Genomic DNA, 20601 nt, shown 5'->3' with positions numbered 1-20601 from the left:
CATTATTCATTTAGATAACTTAAACACAATTTAACAAATTTTTTAAAAACACATGTCTATTTTCTATCACCAAAGAGGATGAAAAGTTTCTTAAAAATAGGCTTAAAGATTATAAAGTATTTTTGTTACCTCTTTTCTAAATATGCTTAAGAGGCATTTATTAAGTGTGCAAAAGGACAATAAAATATATTAAAATATATTATGTGTTTTAGTACTAAAATATTTAACAGTTTTTAGCATTGCTTTAATATTCTCAATTCATTTATAAAATTAAAAGATAAAAATATATGGCTAAAATTATCAAATTTCTTTATGCTATAGTTTTGTTTTTCTCCCTATTCTTTCTTTTAGCGACTAGCCGTAAATCATTGTTTTCCCTTAAAAAAATTATTTTTCATTTTGTAGTTTCTACATAATCTTTTATCATATTTTATTAATATTATTTTTATTCAATTTTTTATTACAGTTCCATGTGAAACTCATGAAGATTGTAGAAAGATGTATATCGGGGATAAGTTTGAAGCCCGAGTCACGTGCGTTCAAGGAACCTGTTATTTTATTATGGTGTTATAAGGAAGAAATATACATAAAAAATATGAAAAATATAATTTATGGTAGAATATTTCATAAGTTGTCATTTATGATTTATGCTTCCAACTAAGAATTGTATTTTTATATACTTTGAAATTATGACTTTTTCTCTCTAAAATATCAACAATAAAATGAATAAGATAATACAAATTACTATAATGTAATTTCTTCATATCTTATTAATTTTGGATGTATAATGTTGCCTCTAAGTTCTCCATAAAACTTAGTAAATGTAAGTTATAATTAGATAAATTAGTTATGTGTTGCACGGGTTTGATAAAAACATGTAATTCAATTATTTAAAAATAACTAATTTAGTGATTGATATGTTATAAAATATTAAAATATAATTTTTTAAATATTATTCAAAATAAGAGTATTTATTGAAAAAAACAAGAGAAGTTATATTTGTGTTATTTATAAATTTGAGGGATGTTAATAAATTTGTTGTTTCTTCATATATAAGTTAATAACACTTTTTCTATGGTGCAATCAACCAACTATCCTATGACGATGGGGTTTGACATTTTGAAAGTTTATTAAACCTCCAAGATTTCCTTGCATATAGATATATATCAATTTACTTTCCTTGCATATTTATTAATCGATTGGTGCATGATCTTGTTACACCCCAAATTTTGACCTGACAATTTTTTATTTGATCTTGATCATCCACGTCATTCTATTTTACATGGCATTGCATAGTAATAAGTTCATGCATTAGGGTATAGGATTCCAATGACACATCTCCCTACTAGTTGATTGAGTGACTACATTGATACCCATTCATCAGTTTAGAATTAAAATTGGCCATTTATCAACATATATCTTATTCATAGTGAATTAAGGTTTTGTGTGATATCTTTGGTTCATCTCTTTGTCCACACTTGCTTGTTTTTACATGATATCTATGGGATTTCTTTGATTCGTGGATTGCATTTGGTCATCTGATTAGGTTTTTTTTAAATAAGAAACTCTTGATTAAGAATGGAGTATTAGGGGTACTCCAACCCTTACAAGAAACACGAATTACCATGAGCTCTTTATTATATTAACGTAATATCATGCGAGAATCCATGTACACGTCAATCAACAATACATAAGACAATTGATTAATTAGAGATGTTTGGAATGTGTTTGCAAGGATTAAACAATTGCAAACAGATTTAGGGTATAAATCATTTCAATCGTTGAGCTCATACATCATTTTGTAACACCCTACTTTTCCCATTTTTTATTTATAAAATATTTATAAACTGAGTTAGATAATATCAGTAAAGCAGGATTGACATCCCTTAAAACTCATGACATAAAATCATTTCATATAACATTTCGTTACCAAATGATGTAACAGAATACGAAATTAAAGTTAATTCACGACACTCAGGACTTAACACAACAAATTCCACCTCATTGTGGTCCAATGTTAAAATCAAAATGTGATGCGAAACATAACAAATTCCCGATTCCCCGGTGTTACGTATCAGAGCGACTCTTAAGACTCGATCAAATAGCAACACAAACATCTAGGAGCTACTCAGGTACCTGATCCCTTGTACTCCCCAAGGAGCACAGACACAACAACAAAAAAAGGGGTGAAAAATTGTTCAAATAATTAAATGGTATAAGTCACATGCTAAGGAGTAGAATCCACTAACAAGCCACCACGATAACGATTCTCATTTACACACAAACAACATCATAATATAATGCACCTTCACTGTACACAATCCATATTTTATTAATGTATGCAATGCAACTCAATGATCACGACTCTATGCATGTGGTACCAGCACAACCAAATACAGTTTGTCAATATCAGCCCGATTCTCGTCGAAATTCGGATAATCCATGTGTGTTCCCCTGAACTACGACTTATCTCCACTCAACTCCCATTGGAGTCCAGACGAGACTAGGCACCCATCATCGATTCCCACCTAGGCTTGTCTTCATAAAACACGACATGGTGATGCATGACATACAGATATGCACCATACAATATAATATTGTATGTAACGCAATTCACATTACCCGTGAGTGACATACGTACCGTAATTCTCTCTCAGAATTACGTCATTCACACAAGAGTATACACACAATTTAAGAACTCCACGACATCGATGTACAAGCCCCATATAATATTTTAGTGAAAGTCGCCACCACACTTTATTGTTTCCAACTGAAATGGGAAAAGAATGAAATAAACCCAAAGAATTTTTTAATCAAACACTAATAAAAAAAATCAGAGATCTTCGGTACGAGGGTTGATTATATGAGGGAAGGTGTTAGCATCCCTCACATTTATGATACTCAACGGGAACCTTTTTGTAAATTTGTGAGAGAAGAGTTGTGTGCAAAAGAAAGTTTGTGTTTGGTTTTAAAATTATTCCTGGAAAGACGTAGCATCTTGTGTCTACATACTTCCTGAGTACAATGGAGAATTCAGAGCATTTGTAGTTCCTCTCAAGAGGAAAATAAAGGTTTGGTTTAAAATTGGATAGACACTTTGTCATCATAGGAGGAAAAACTCATCTAGTCATTCTTGAACATGAGAACAAATGGATTCTTTGCATCACAAATGAAAAAGGGCTTCAAATTGGATAAAAAACAATAAGTATGCCACTAACTCTTTCAAGTGGGAAAGAATCAATTATATAAATCAATATCAATATATTAGGGGACTGCATCTCCACCATAATGATTACTCAAGGCTAAACTTTAGAAAAAAAATCTTTAGAAGAAAAGCCACCAAGGGCAAAATTTTTTGAAATAAAGTTTTATCAAAAAAGTTTAAATGTTTACAATTATAAAAAGATTTTGAAAAGGAGGGAGAAAGTTTTGAAAATTTAAGAAAAGAGCAAGAGATGAAGGGACTATCCTAAAGCACAAAATAAATGATAAGATATGGAAAAGTCTAACCAACAAGAAGCCAGCATTTGACATAAAGAAGTCAATGTAGATTTCCTATCCTTGGATTAACAAACCAAGCAAGTATAATACCAAGTATTAGATGAAATAAGCCTCAAATGATTTATGAATCAAGCAAAGTCTTTATTTTATCTCAAAGCTTCAATGAACAAGATGAACTTTTTTTAGTTCGACTTAACATCTTCACATGAATAACTTGCAAACCAATGCTTTGGAATAAACTTCAAGAACTTAAGGCAAAAATTGACCAGAGTAACAGTTGTATACAGAGGATTTCTCAATCACAATTCCATGGAGTAATTGAAGGATAGATAAACACTTAGAAAGGGGGGGGGGGTTGAATAAGTGTAGCTTTAAAACTTGTAAGATAAAAACTATTTGCACAATGTTTTTTATCCTGGTTCGTTGTTAACTAAACTACTCCAGTCCACCCCCTTGGAGTGATTTACCTCACCTGAGGATTTAATCCACTAATCACACAAGATTACAATGGTTTTCCACTTAGACAACTTCTAAGTCTTCTAGAGTATACTGATCACAACCTGATCACTCTAGGAACAAACTGCTTATATACTCTCTAAGACTTTCTAGAGTATTCTGATCACAACTTGATCACTCTAGTTCTTACAACTTAATGTAAAAAAATTCTTTTAAGAGTTATAATGCTTCTTAATAAGCTATTATCACAACTGTGATTTTCTCTTAAGTTTAAGCTTAATCTCACTAAGATATTACAACAGCAGTGTAGTGAGGTTGATGATAAAGTTTGAGAGCTTTTGAATTTGACAGCGTTTCTGTAAGTTTGCGCAAGTGTTGTATTCAGCTTTTCATCAGAACTTCTACTTATAGGCGTTTGAGAAGATGACCGTTGGGAGCATTTAATGCATTGCGTGATCCGTACAGCATTGCATTTAATGTTTCACTCTTTTGTCAACTACCTCGAGCCTCGCTTTCGCTGTGTCTACTGACGTTGCCTTTAATAGCTTCTAACGTTCCTTTTGTCAGTCAGCGTAGCCTACCATCTTGTACTTGCTTCTGATCTGATGTTTGTGTAAACAACGTTTGAATATCATCAGAGTCAAATAGCTCGGTGCAGAGCATCTTCTTGTCTTCTGACCTTGAAGTGCTTCTTAGCGTGATACCATGAGAACTTCAGTGCTTCTGCTTCTGATCTCAAGTTCTTCTGATGCTTCCATAGACCATGTTCTGATTCTGCTTGACCATCTTCTGATGTCTTGCCAGACCATGTTCTGATGTTGCATGCTGAACCTTCTGAGTCAGTGCTTCTTGCGCTGATTTTGTGCATACTCTTTATGTAATTCCTGAAATGAAAATTGCATAGTATTAGAGTACCACATTATCTAATACAAAATTCATATACATTGTTATCATCAAAACTAAGAATATTGATTAGAACAAATCTTGTTCTAACAGTAATCCCCAAGGACTTCTGACAAAATATAGAACTCAAAACAACTTGCACACAGAGAAAATCAAACCAATGCCTTTGAATGAAACCCAAGGACTTCAAAATATCAATAAGTTAAAAGCCAAGGTACCAAGGTCCTAATCCAATAGTCCATCCTCTAAGCATATGGTATTATAATAACCAAAGTCCAAGTCCTCATTAATTTTTTTTATGGTTTAGTCTTTATTAATGTATTAAGCACAAAAGTAAAGTCCAAATGGACAAAGGGAAAATACAAGCATAAGTAAACATATGTCCAAATGAACAAAGGAAAAATAAACATAAACATAAACATGATAATAAATAATAGATGGTAAAATAAAGCATAAGATACTAAAAAGCATAAAAGATAAGGTTAGAAGTTAATGACTATTATAAGATCATTTCCAAATTTTTTCATAATTTAAAAATACTCAAAAATATTTTTAAACCAATTAAAACTCAAAGAAAAAAAGAGAAAATATTAAAAATATCAAATGATAAAATAATTAAAACTATTTTTTGTATTTTTTTCATAATTTTTGGATCTATCTCATTAAGGAAAAGAAATAATATATTTTTGTATTTTTTTGTATTTTTCAAACTATTTTTTTGTATTTTTCAAACTATTTTTTCAAAAGGAAAGAAATAAATTAAAAATAAATGAGAAAATATTAAATGAGAAAATATTTAATAAAATCATAAATGAGAAAATATTTAATAAAATCATGAATGAGAAAATATTTTTGTATTTTTTTGTATTTTTCGAACTATTTTTTTTCAAAAGGAAAAGAAATAAAATAAAAATAAAAATATGAAAATATGAAAAAACAAATAGCGTTGGATCTATCTCATTAAATGACGTGGACAGGTCCAATGGTCATCAGCTTATGGCGCATCACAGACCTCAACCAAGGCAAACACACAAAACGTTTAAAACATCAGCCAATAGAAATAATTCAAATGGCATTTTCTCATTGGTTGAAGATGACACGTAGGTCACTTTTAACCTCCAGCCAACAAATTCAATAGGAATTCTTCAAAGAAAAAAAGTTTTGAAAAAAACCAGAAGAAGTTTTGAAAATGGATTTAAAAATATATGCATCCAACAACACTAAACCTCAAAATTAATTGTGCAATGATAATTAGCGAATCAAATGCTTCATATTAGCCACAAATTTGAGTTGCATTAGTGAAGAATTCTACCTGAACAAAGTTCAACAAAAAGATTTTGAAAATTGAACTGAGGAGCTTCAATGGAGGCACGATTTGACTTGCTAATAGTTTGGTTAGCTTCAATGAAGGTCAAGAAAGCTAAATGAATGAAGATTTTGAGTGTTTGAGTTCTGGAAATGAAAAAACTAATTAAAAGGTTAAAAGTTCAAATGGGATCTTAGCAGGGGTATTTTGGCTCTCAAAAGCTTCGGAAATGAACGAGGAATGACCCTTATTTATTGATGAGGGTGATGCAATGCTCATACATGTGAGAAGGATACAAAATTATTGAATTTGTGTGAACTTGCAAAGGTGAAAAGTGTTACTTGGAATTCCATCAAAACGCTTCCAAAACTTGAGCTTTATGGATCAAACTTCTTTCGAACACTTCACTAATCATGTTTAAACTCAAAACGCGCATCAATTTGGCTTGCAATTTGAATTAGAGTGATTATGCAAAACCTTTTATGCGCTTATGGTCAGAGTTGAGACACCATTTTCAAACCAAGGCCATTTGAAATTGCCTCCTGCATTTTGTGATTTTCTTTAGGCCAAATATTCTCCTCATTACATAGAACATAATGCAAAAAAGAATGGGATCAAATGGATGCTTGAGGAGGAAGATATGATCTTGGGAAATTGAGGTAAACACCTGAAAAACTAGGTCGGGCCTTGTATCATACATGTCATGACCAGGTTTTATGCACAAAGGATATGGTATTTTTAAATATCTTAGAACATGAGTTTGGCTTTGACCCTTGAAGATGTAATGGTCCTCCATTCAAATGGAACATTTGGAAAAAAGGACCTCCCACAAATTCTAAAAAATGAAAGAATTATGTACTTTTGAAGATAGGCATGTCATACTTGAAATTTCACTAAGTCCACAAGGTGACCTATAGTGTTTTCCATTCATTGATGAATTTCCCCTCAAAATTTGTCCTTGATCCTCAAAGATGAATTAAAGTAGCCTAATTCAATATTAATATGCAAAATTACTAGGCTTAAAATGATTAAAAAAAAGAGCAAGTTATGATTCTTTGAAGTTGGCACACAATTCCTTGAACTTTTAAAGGAGGACCTATAATGTCTTCTCATCTTTGATGACTTCTTCGATAACTTTCCTCTTTACTTGTAAAGAGAAGTTATTGATGATGTTAAGGAGAATAATTTTCAAAAATAAGCACTAAAAGATGTTGAAAATTGAAAGATTCATGCCCTTTTGATCATAGATTCAAGGACTTGTCAAATTGGGTCAAACTTCTTGAATCAAATTTGAATCTCTTGAACTTCCCTTGCATTGTAAGAATTTATTTTATACTCCTCTATCTCTAAAATATTGATACAATGTTGAAGAAAGATGTATTCTCTTGTAGGATGATTACTAAGTGTATAATGTCAAACTGAACGTCATGACATTGTTATGTGATAAGCTATAATCAAGGAACTCAAGGATTTAAGCTTGTTTATAGAAACAAGTATTTGATTCAAAGTCACCATGGTGTTAGAAGTTTTTCTACAAGCAAATATTGACAGTTCTAATATTGATATGTCTGAGAAGTTACAGGAAGTATTTTTCATCATAATTTAAGGTGCAAGTTACACTAACAATGTGAGGGGTAACTTTGGAATTGAACTATAGAAGAATTATGGTAGTAACTATCTAGTTGGTTTGCCAACTATATGCCTTCATCTTATGATTGAGGAATCTAAAAAAAGAGCATTTTCAATGGCATGGGATGTCATTTTAAATGTTGTAACATCTTCCAGCAGTCAAAGCTTAGGAAAAGAGAAAAAAAGATAAGAAATGTGTATCTCTCCTATAATGAATGATGCACTGTTACTAAGAATGATTTTATCTTCTTCCAAAAATGCTTTCCTTGACTGGAATATCATTACAAGCAAGGTTTTCATTACACTATATGTAACTCTCCCTATATTTACAGGCATTACAACCTCGCCATTCTCACAAACTGTGTTTCAACAATGAGCAAATCTTCCGAAAGTTTATTTCCCTCGTTAGTTTATGTCCCGTTGGGTAAAGTTTATTTTTTCTGTTTTTTAGTTTCTTCATCATTTTCTGTTCTTGTCAGTCTAGACTTGGGAGAGTCTTTATTTTTTTTATTTGTTTGAGTCTGTGGGGTTAAGCATCAGTTCATGTTTTTTTTTGTGTTGGTTTATTGTGTCAGTTTCTACTCAATTTTGTTAAGTTTTGGCCAAAAAGGGGAAGAAAATGTTATTGAGTCTAGTCTCTAAATTGAGGAATTCAACAATTTAGGGGGAGTTGAGTTTTTATTTGTTTTGTTTGTGTCCGTTTTTGCTTCTCCTGTTGCCACTTCTATTGTGGTTGTGTCTGCATAATATCATGTTGAATGTTCTAATATTTTGTTTGTGTCTTGTGGTCTGAGTTATGAGCATATTTGTGACTTGTGCTCTGAATTATGTGATCCTTCACCTGGAGAGTTCGTGATGGTATATTGGAATTGTGTTTGAGGGGGAGTACCTCTTATCTTCTTCCTCATGTACATTGTGTTGAGGGGGAGTATCACTTATCTTCTTCCTCATGTATAAAGTTTACATGTTTAACATGTAGCTTATGTTTGTGTTACTGCATTTGAATTGACATATATTTATGCAGTTTGGTCTTGGGTTGTTTTAGCCAAAATTTACCAAAGGGGAGATTATTAGATCCAGGATTTTGGATTGGCAGAATTTTACCAAAACATGGTGCTTGAAAGATGTTAAGCAATATGTAATAACATCTTGATCTCCTTATACAACTGGATATGAACTTACATTAAAAACCAAATGTCCTGACTGATGTCTTGACATTCTGATACTTAATATTAACACAGATTGTTTGGAATCTTAATAGATTCAATTTGCTTTAAATTGATTCTATGATATTTACTTTGGATATATCTCTGTGATTTGCGCAGGTCAAAAAGATTTAATCTGGAACAAAGGAATTAAATCTCCACCAAACTTAAAGTTTCCAAAATTAGATGATTGAGACAATATTTGTTTCTATATTCAAAAATATTTCTCTGCAGATTTGTTGTAACTCTCACCTTGTGGATCAAGTAAAGTGTTTCGAAGCTCAATGACTGCTGAAGACTATTTAAAGAGATCCCTAAACCTGATTTACTAAGTCTTTCACAATAGTAAAATTATGGGAAGGTTAAAAGTCTTAGGTTTTGAGAGTCTATTGTGGTTTAAATCACCCACGTATCTTCTGATACTGTGTGGTAGACTATTTGTAACTTAACTTTTTCTCAAGGTGTTTGTTCTCACTCTTAGAGCTTTTAAGCATTGAGTTGAGTATTATTATTGGTTGAAGCTTTTAAACAAGATCAAGTATTTTTTATTTGAAGTGTAATATTCTAAATTTTGTTGTTCTTGATATAGTCAATGGGATTAAGACTGCTAAATATCAATGCGGTGATTTAGGAAGTGGGATGGTGATTTCCCATATCTAGATACCCATTTCTAGGTAGAATTTGCAATGGATAGTTATTAAGTGAGATGTTGTATACTAGGGCTGTTTAGCTTTGAATTGATACTACTAATAATGGATTTCCTTACTGGCTTGCTAGCCCCCCAAATTACGTATTTTTGCACTCAAATGGGTTATTATTTATATGTGTCATTTATAATTATGAAATTTAAATTAAGTATCAATTTCAGTCTGGTGTGTTTGGTCTGTTTTCAGATGATGTAACATCTGTCTTGACATCATGTGATACAACTGTGTTAGGATGTGTTGTGCCTGTACTAAAAATATCAGAGGATATTATGGAGATTAATTATGTTACTTTTAAATTTCATTTATTTAAGTGAAAGTGGATTGATAGTAACACTGGTAGAAACTGATGAATTAGGATTCACACGGATTGATCTTCGAAAGGAGACTTATATTAACAAACCATTCATCAGGCATCCTAAGAAAAACAAGCTTTTTATGTAATTAATCCTTCTAACACAAGCTGGTAACTTGTTCTTCAAGGAAAATATATTCCTGATAGTGATGAAAATCAAAAGTTTAAGTTTGATACCCTCTATTTTGCAATACATGTACGTCTCTTATCAGAAGAAAATGATTACGATAATGACGTGCATGCTATTCGTTATGATCATATAGAGGGGATATGAGAAAACTAATTGATAAATGTTTTTTTATCAAATGTAGTTCAAATTATAGGTGTTTAATGACTGATGCCAAATCACATAAAAGAAATTTTGGAGGGCCTACAAGACATTGAATTTTGGTTATTTCTTTTGTTGGTTAATCATTTGTTTTAGTTTTAATTTGTTGTAAACTTATAAGGTTTACATGTGCCATTTTGGCATTCCAAATGGTGTAACCAATGAATATTCTTGATACAATGATTTTGTTTGAGAAATGGGCAAAAGGTACAAAGTATGTTTCAGAAATAACTAAACTATGGTTCTGTAATAATGTATATGTTTAAAAAATGAGCAAAAAATATTTTTGTAATACAGGTTCGAACTAAAATATAGAAAAATAAACAAATAATTAAATAAAAATATTTTTCCCTTGGCTAATAATTTAAATCGAGGTAATAATACTTCCTTAATACCTTGGTTTCTTAAATAACTGATAAGGAGTGTTGGGGGCTCAATCCAATTATAAAAATAATAGAAACACAAAAGCTAGTGATCTAACCCATGTGAAGAACACTTTATAATTTTTCAATAACTGATGTGTAACAGGAAAATTTTCATGATACCCATCGTTATCCCGCCTATATAACTGAGCTTAAAAAAACTACTTCAATATCACATATCATATCTTGTATAGTACCATTCGTATATTTCTTAACTTCCACTCTATGTGACGTTGATCGTTTTTAACACTTCACCATGTCATACACATTTTGTGTAATTTTGAATAATTTCATCACAATCTAAATGATATAATATATGTCCCTTTGAATGGTTTTGCGTATTACCGAATTTTTAACAAGGACAATAAAATCTCATTATTGTTAGGAAGATTTTTCTCCGTAAATATTGACTTAATGTATTGGCTTTCATACAACTAAGATCCATAATCTCATACAATTTCTGAAAATAAAATAAAAATCGAACAAAACCAAAACCATATGATTTTTAGATCTCAACAAAACAACAATAAAATACAACAACTAAAAATACCTGGAAAAAAACACAATATTATACCCTAACTCTCAAAGACCATGACAAGAATTACAAAAACGATAACAACGCCGTTGACGACAATAACAACAACAACAACACAAATATTACTTGTAAAGTCATGGAGAAAGTTATACAGAAAGCGTGATGAGCGAGTCAAAGAAATGTGCTGGTTTAAGGTTCGAGTTTCCTTATTCGAGCTTCCTTCCTCCTTGGAGAAGATGAAGAACGATGTTTCAGTTTGTTAGTAGGAGATGATGAAGAATGGGGTTTATTTTCTTCGCTAGGGCGCAAATATTTTATGGAAAATAATAAAATGTGAATAAGACTCAATATTTTGATGTTTGAATAAAAAAAAATTAGATTTTATATCTCGGTTGGTAAAATAATATGAGGGAAAATAATTGAGATAAAATCTAGCTTCAATTAAATAAAATATCTCTGAGTTTTGATGATATTAATGAGTATGTTTATATGAACAATTTTGGTACCTTATTGTTTGTTATTTTGAGTATTTAACAAACAGGTTCTGCATCTGATGAAAGGCGTGGCCAACACATCAGAAGAAACCAAGTTTAGCTTCTGTGCTCCATAAGTTCTGCTGAACAGTAACAAACCACTTTAGAAGGCTCTGAAGGTGTCACTCTGATACGCTATCAAAGAAACCAAGTTCTAAGGATCTGAAGACAAAGGTTCTGAGGAATTGGCCAGATGCTGAAGACTTATGTTTCAGAAGATAAAAGGTACTGAAGACCAAGTGCTGAAGTTTCTGAAGAAGCAGTTCTGAAGACTCTAAATACTTCAAGCTCTGAAGACCTCATGCATATTTTCTCTCTTCTAACTCATGCTCATCAGAAGCCTCTGAAGTCCAAGAAGAATAGAAGATGACGGTTACATGGTATAAGGTACACGGTTCAAGCGAATATTTTGCTCCACTACCATGAAAGAACGAACCCATTGTACTATCTTGTCTCCCACGTTATTTCAAGCTGCCAACTTTTTAAAAATTCCAGAAACACCCTCCAACAGATATATTATTTTATTTTACTATAAATAGGCTTGAAGACTCAAAGAAAATGTTTCTCACTTTACACACTCATACACTCTTGAAAGATTGTTCATAAGCTCCCTAATCTTGTTGTCAAAACACCCATATTATTGTTTACTATCAGCTTGTGTAGAAGCATATATTGTAAACAAAATTTCTTTTCAAATTGAAGTTTGATTTTTCCTTAACGGAGCAGTTTGTCAGAATCCTTAAGTAGTTTAAGATTAGCGTGTCTTAGAATTGTTAGTGAGTCACTCGCGGCTAGCTTGTGCAAGTGTAATAATCTTGAGATTATTTGATTAAGACCTTGTTGATAAGGCAAAATCACATTGGCGGGTGGACTAGATTAGCTTGATAATTTTCAAGTGAACTATTATAAACATACCTTGTTCTTTACTTCTTTCATATTTATTTTTATTATCAATAAACTACTTTTAAAGGGAAAAGTTTTTGGTGTTAAAATCCTATTCAAATCCCCCTTTCTAGTGTTTTTCACAACTTCAGCTACATTACCCTTCAATAAACTTCAAAACTGAAGGATAAGATTTAATTTTTATTTAAAAAAATTAAAATGGCGGCTTCTAGGGATAAGATGTTTTTCATCCTCCAATTATAATCAAAGCACCTTATTTTTTAAATTAATAAACATTTTTTTTGGAAGAATCAAAATTTGAATGTAGTATTATATATTGTAGAAGAAATCACACAATAATACAAATTATGATTCTTATTTCTTATGCTCAAGTGATTTTAGAAAATAAGATATAGCAAAAAAAAAAAACCTATATTTGTGGATATCTAAAGGTAAAACCTCACAAGCACGAATTTATGAATATTTTGATGGATATCTACAGGTAATAATTATCAACATTATTCAAATATTTTTTAAATTATTAAATTTAGAAAATTCCTTTGACAAAAACCATAATAACTTATATTAACTTAGTAAACTGTATTAACTAATAAGTATAAAATTGCAACTTTTTATTTACGTAGTGACATAAAGAAAATTACATTAACTTAATAATTTATGGTGTCTTATTAAGGAAAAAACTTAGGTACAATTCTTTAAGTGTGATTCTTACTATTTTCCAATGAAAATATGACAAATATACTTACATATCTTTTAGTGAGTGAAAATAGGAGAAATTTGCATACATGCATGTAAGAGGAAATTATATAGTTGTCATATTTTCATTGGAAAATAGTAAGAACCACACCTAAAAAATTATACCTACATTTTGTTCTATTATTAAACCCTAGCTGCTTACAAAAACTTAGTAATTTTCTATTTACATCATATAAGAAAAATTAATAAATTGTAATTTCCCATATTTAAGAAAATGGCATTCATAATATTATGTGGATATTTCAAAATTCGTAGATATCCGTCTAACTGATACTCACGCAGATATAGAGTGAATACAAATATCATATTTATCTAATAAGATAGATAAAAAAAATATATAGTATACATTTCCGTGAATACCAATTACCATTCGTAATCCTACTAATGTTTAACAAATTTTCTAGAAACACTTGTCTGCTTTCTATCCCAAAAGGATGAAAAGTTTCTTAAAAAATAGATTTAAAAATTATAAGTATTTTTATGTTACCTCTTTTTTAAATATGCTTAAGAGACATTTATTAATTGTGAAAAAGGAACAATAAAATATATTAAAATATAGTATGGGTTCTAGTGCTACAAATATTTAAGTGTTTCTAGCATTGCAATAATATACATTGAATAGATATCAATTCATTTGTAAAATTAAAAGATAAAAACATATGGCTAAAATTCTCAAACTTCATTATGTTATAGTTTTGTTTCTGTCCCTACTCTTTCTCTCAGCGAAGGCTATTTGTAAATCTTGTTTTCCCTTAAATTTTTTTTTATTTGGTAGCTTTTACATGATTTTTTTATCAAATTTTACTAACATTTTTTATTCTATTTTTTATTATAGTTCCATGTGAAACTAATGAAGATTGTGCACATGTGTTAGTTAGCGTGAATAAGTTACATATGCAAATCCACTGCCTTGAAAACGTATGTTGTTTGCTTATGCAAATGTAAGGAAGAAATATCGACATTTATGATTGCCATTTAAGATTTATGCTTCCAACCAAGAAAAAAAAACTAGGAATACTAAATATATGTTATGGTAGAATATTTCATAAGTTGCCATTCAAGATTTATGCTTCCAACTAAGAATTGAATTTTTATATATTTTGAAATTATGACTTTGTTCTCTAAAATATCGACAATGAAATGAGAAAACAATTAAAAAAAATACTATGATGAAATTATGACTTTGTTCTCTGTATTGTTGCCTCCAAGTTCTCCGTATAAAAAAAATCAATTAATTGTGTGTTGCACGAGTTTGATAACAACATGTAATTCAACTAATTTAAAAATAATTAATTTTGAATATTTTATAAGATATAAGAATATGAAAAAAAATTATTTTTATTTTTATTTAAAATAAGATTATTCTTTTAAAAAAACAAGAGAAATTATATTTGCGTGATTTATAAATTTGATGGATGTTAATAAATTTGACTTTTCGTCATATACAATTTCATAACACTTTTTATGGGTGAAATCGACCAACTATCATATGATGATGCGATTTGACATTTTGATAGTATGTTAAACCTCCAAGATTGTACTGCATATATATCAATTGACTTTCCTTGCATATTTATCAAGTGATTAGCGCATGATGCCAATCAGTTGTCTCATTAATTTTAGACCCAATTTTTTTCCATGGACTTCATAGTGGAACTACATGGGTGGAAATGATTCTATTTAGGTGATCATAGACCTATTAACTAAATCCGCACATTTCTTGCCTGTTAAGACAACCCATAAGGTTGGTCATCTCGCGAGATTTTTTATAGCGAAAATTGTGAGATTGCATGGTGTGCCTTCCAGTATAGTATCGAATAGGGATCCAAAGTTTACTTTGATATTTTAGGATATTTTCACAATGAGATGGGGACGGATTTGAGTTTGAGTACTTCTAATCATCCTTAAACTGATGGGCAAATGGAGAGAACTATCTAAACCATTGAGGACATGTTGAGGGCATGTATTCTAGAAAGTGGTGCACATTGGAAAGATCATTTACCTTTGGTAGAATTTGCGTACAACAACAATTACTACTCATGTATCGCCATGGCACCATATGAAGCTTCATATGGAAGAAAATTTATATCACCCTTATGTTGGTCAGAAGTTGGTGAAAGAGGAATTCTTGGACCTGAGATATTTCAAGAGACGACACAAAAGATCAAAATGTTCCAAGAAAAAATGAAGAAAGAGAAAGACCGTTAAAAGTGTTATGCGAAGAGGAGGAGGAGATCCTTAGAATTAAGTGAAGGGGATCACGTGTTTTTTAAGGTTACTCAGAGGCTAATATTGAAAGGAGCGTTCAGGACGCGCAAACTTATCCCAAGATATGTGGGACCGTATCAAATCATGAGACGCGTAGGCGAAGTTGCATACTAGTTAGCGTTGCCTCCTTCACTATTTGGGTTGCATGACGTTGCCCACGTGTCTCAGCTTTGGAATTTTATACCAGATTCGTTTCATCCTATCCTTCTGGATATGATTGAGATAGAACCAGATCTTTATTTTCAGCGGCAACCAAATTTTTACTTAGAATATGCTAGTAGATCCTTGAGGAGCAAGGAAATACCCTTTGTGACTGTGGACCTCCGTTTTTTAATCCGGGCCATACCTCTGCTCTGGAGAGTTACGTGAACTGACTCTTTTTTATCGCTTAATGCTTTCGCATTTTTGAAAATATCACAGAGTCGCCACCGACCTTTTATTTTATCCAATTAAGGAAAGGTTTATAAAAGACACAGAAAAAAGACCTTTGAGAAATTCTGGGTAAGGGGGTAGGTTATACAAAGGGAAGGTGTTAGCACCCTTTGTATCCATGGTTATCCATGGGCTCTTAAGTTTGCTTAGCTCACTTGTTTTTCGATCACTTTTCAATTGCCTTAGAATGCTCATATGTGGTTTCAAATACTTTTGTAAATTGAATTTTGTAATGATCCGTGTGTGGATGTATACAAAATGCTTGTTTATCTTTCGAAAGATGTTTTTGAAAAGAACGTTAACTTTGTAATAATCCGTGTTTGGGATGTATACAAAGTATTGTCTTTTTGGAAAGTTTTGTTTTGAAAAACAACAATGTATGAGAATTTTGTTTGTTTTGATTTGAGCAAGCAAACTAGGAGGTCTACCATGAGTTGTAAGGTCTTTATCCTATTTCCTTTAAAAATCTATCCTTTCACCGGATATAAAAGCAAGGTTCGATTTTGTACTCGAAACAGTGGAATTTTGACTTTGATTTTGAAAAGAATGATAAGGGATTACCTGAAAAGGTGCAAGTGTGATTGTGATTGTATTCAGATATTTATCTTTGAAGTTAGTGATCTAACGGTTCAATTTTATCTTTGACATACACGCAGTTTATATTTGCTGGAAATTAAAATGCGGAAATGTAAAGTGCGGAAAGTAAATCTACGCTATTACATCGATTGTGCAGGAAATGTAAACTAGCCTATTTACATGAATTTGACATCCTATACATTTATCTAGGAATTTAAATTGCAAGAAAAATAAAAGGCATGTTTTTGGATTTTTTATGATTTGTTTTTAATTATAATTAATGCATGATTAATTAAATTAAAATGAAGAAAAAAGATGAAAATAGATTTAAACCTAGAAATTAAGTTTAAAATATGTACAAAATATTTTAAATTAATTTTAAAACAAAACTAATTTTTTTGGAATTTTTGAAATTGATTTTGAAATTGATTTAAGTTAATTAAAACATAATTATGCAAATAATTATACAAATAATTAAAACTTAAAAAGAAAGTTATTCAAAATATGTACAAAATTAGTTTATAATATATAAACAATATTTAATATAAAGAACAATTTTTTTAATGATTTTTTGATTGGTTAGAATAATTAAAAAGCAAATATATAAATATATACTAATTAATTATGCAAAATATTGAAACTTTAAAGAAAAATAAAATATTTTTATTTCAGAAAATAGTATATTATTTTAGAAGTCTAAAAATATTTTTTGTGTATTTTTTGGATTTTTAAAACTATTTTTAATTAATTTAACAAAGAAATTAAAATAAAATAGAAAATAAAGGATACTGATCCTGTGTGGTAGGCTGGAGAGTGCATGATAAGGATTGTTTGATCTGGCGCGTTGGATGAGTCATAAATGAAATCAGATGGTCCAGAAATTGAGGGAACATCACTTATGACGCGCCTGCAAAACACAGAATTAGAGGAAATTTAAAAAACACGCGCGCTTCTGGACCAATGAGGTGGAGACACCTCATCGTCTTCAACCTTCAGCCAGGGGTTTTTACAGCGCTTTTATGAAACAAGCGCTGTAGTTGATGAACTTCAAACCTGCAAAATAGCGAATAGGGGTAAACGTATAAATAAATTTGGCGCGACCTATCAGTTCAATCCGTTTGGTCCATGCGAATTCAATGGTGCTAATTAGAACCTCTAATTTTGCCTAATTTGGAAAGCCCTAATTTTGAAGCTATGAACCCTAAAATGGTGATTTCGTTTGTACGTGTCCAAACTTCAATTAAGTTTCCAGAAATGATCTACACCTCAAACCAAACTCAATAGTATGTCTACATCTTGTTAAACATGTGTGAATAACCAGATACGAATTGATTTTAGTTTGAACAAATTTTGACCCGTGTAGCTCGATTCAGTGAGCTTTAAGGCTTGTAACTGATTGAGATAGTTTCAGTGATGTTCAAGGAAGGTGCATGAATGCTTAGTTTGTATTGAAATGGACTGAAATTACAAATTCGAATTTGAGTTTTCTTTGAATTTTTTTCAAGTGATTACAAGTGTTATGAGCTTATGTATGCTTCTGAACTCGCCTCCTTTTGTTACTGAACTATGATAGCTTATTTATAAGCATTGAGTGCTTACAATTGAAGCTAAGAAGTGTCTTAGTTGCCTTTGTTGAAACTTTGGTTTTTTAATATTAAAAAAGCTTGAATTCTTGACCAAGTCACCTTGCCTTCAATGCACCTGCCTTGCCCTTCAATTCTCTGCAGAAAGATGAAGATTCTTTGAGGTGAGTCATGCTTGATTTGTAAGCTAACCATTATCCATGCATTTTCCTTTTAATTTTAATCTTAAAATAAGATAAAATCATGCAAAAATGGATAAAAAAAGGTATGGGCTTAGTCTTGGTCGTGGGAGGCCCATAATAACATGGCAAAGATGTTTGAACCATAAAAACTTGGCCCCTTTTGGAAAAAATGCAATTTTGAACAATGTTGGTTTCATGCATTTTCCAAAATTTAGCCAACTTTAACAAGGTGTAAATCCTTCAATTTTTGTCATATGAAGGAGATCTTGCACTTTTTGGAAACCTCAAAGAGTCCTCTAACCAATGCCTTTGGTCTCATGTCAAAATGATTTTTGATGCTCCTTGTGTGTCCTTTTGAAAAAAGTGTCTTTTTGTTGACTTTGAAAATGACCTGTAATGTCTTTGGTCATATTTTTCAAATGGTGAATGCAATGACCATGGGATCAATTGCATTTGAAATATAATTGAATTTCCTTCAAAATGAGCTTTGGTTTGAATTTTTTGGATGAAGGATGAGAGAGTTATGATCAGTCAAAGTTGAGTTGACTTTTCAGGCAAAAACCCTAATTTTGAATCTTAGGGTTTTGTTGATTTTTGATCTTTCCTTGATGAATTATGATCATCCAATGATTAAATGATGAATCCTTTGACAAAATATGGAGTTTGACAAAAAATTTCATTTTTGACTGTCTGTTGACTTTTTTGGTCAAACGGGTCGTCTATTGACTGTTTGAGCTGCTGACGGTGCGTCTGAGTGAATTGAAGCTTGAAAATTTGTATGATGGTACTTTGAGATATATGGATGTGCATGAAATCCATTTGAGCTCTCAAAAACTTGTTTCTCCTGTAAAAACAAGAAAACCCTAGTCAGGGACTGTTTGTGTAGGAGACAATTAAGCGTACCTGATTTTTGTGCAGTGTTGAGTCTCTGCTAATCGCGTGATATTCAGAATACTTCTAGAACAAAAATCTTGGAATTTTGAATTGTGAAAGATTGATTTGATTGATGGTACAAAACATTGAGAATTGTACTGCCAGCAGTTTGGCTGTCAACTAACTGTTCAGGTATTGACGTAGCAGTTAGAGTGAAAATCAACAGTCAAAGCTAATTTTCTTTTTTGTTTTTTTGTTTTTTTGTTTTATGTGAAAAATGAAAGTTTATTTACATGAATTGTTAGAAAAACACAGACATAATAAATAACTAATATTTACTGTATGCGGGCAAAATTACCGATAATAACCCTGAAAATCATTTAATGCACAGAAAAATGAATATTTGACTGGTAGAAAACACATAAAATATTATCTGAGTAATTAAGCAATATTATGACAAATAGTACAACATTTAATACTGACAGTACAAATATTACATACTATATTGAACAGTACGACGAATAAACGGTACATTTAAGAAATAAGAAATACGGCAAATTTTAAGAATGACGATTGATGACCCATGCTATGAACAATAACATGTAGATGATTGGGAGCATAACCATTGCAGGTCCACACTCTTCAGGACTATGCAAGCAGAAGAAAGTCATGATCACCGTAGCAATGGTGATGACTGTAAGAGACAGTGTCTCTATCCATTTTGCCATTCTGGTCAGGGAAGAAGAGAAGATGGATTATGAAGTGGAAATTTCAGAGATGAATTAGAATTTGATGTGAGATTTTATGGAAGAAAATGGAAGGTATTTATAGAGTGGAAAGAAAGATAGAGACGTTGGGGAATGATGTGATTCCGTACAAAAGGAAAATTTGAGTGGAAATAAGATTTGAAAGAAAGTGGAGATAGTGTTGGGAAAAAGAGAGATTTGATTTTTGAAAAAGAGATTTGAAAAGATTTTTTTGAAAATAATGGAATATAGTACAAAAATTAGTGGGAAACAAAAGATAATAATAATCTACTTGTTACCAGTACAGTATGAGTTTCCTGATTCTGCGCCTGCAAAAAGATTTAACTCTGTACCAATTGTGTCAGTACTATTTATCTGTAAATAAATAAATAGCATGTGTGAAGT

The 20601-nt window shown here is 31.1% G+C and overlaps 2 long non-coding RNA genes across 2 annotated transcripts; both read left to right on the top strand.

Moving 5' to 3' along the window:
* Positions 1 to 225: 225 nt before the first annotated feature.
* LOC131657262 (uncharacterized) lies at positions 226 to 695 on the top strand. Its single transcript, XR_009300569.1, has 2 exons — positions 226 to 360; positions 467 to 695. It is a non-coding gene; the product is annotated as an uncharacterized LOC131657262 (long non-coding RNA).
* Positions 696 to 14144: 13449 nt separating this feature from the next.
* Positions 14145 to 14619, top strand: LOC131657261 (uncharacterized). Its single transcript, XR_009300568.1, has 2 exons — positions 14145 to 14271; positions 14372 to 14619. It is a non-coding gene; the product is annotated as an uncharacterized LOC131657261 (long non-coding RNA).
* Positions 14620 to 20601: the final 5982 nt, after the last annotated feature.

Source organism: Vicia villosa, linkage group LG3, assembly GCF_029867415.1.
Source record: "Vicia villosa cultivar HV-30 ecotype Madison, WI linkage group LG3, Vvil1.0, whole genome shotgun sequence".
Taxonomy (NCBI): Eukaryota; Viridiplantae; Streptophyta; class Magnoliopsida; order Fabales; family Fabaceae; genus Vicia; species Vicia villosa.
The sequence above is the reverse complement of the archived record's forward strand: the minus strand, read 5'-3'. Positions and strand labels throughout refer to the sequence as shown.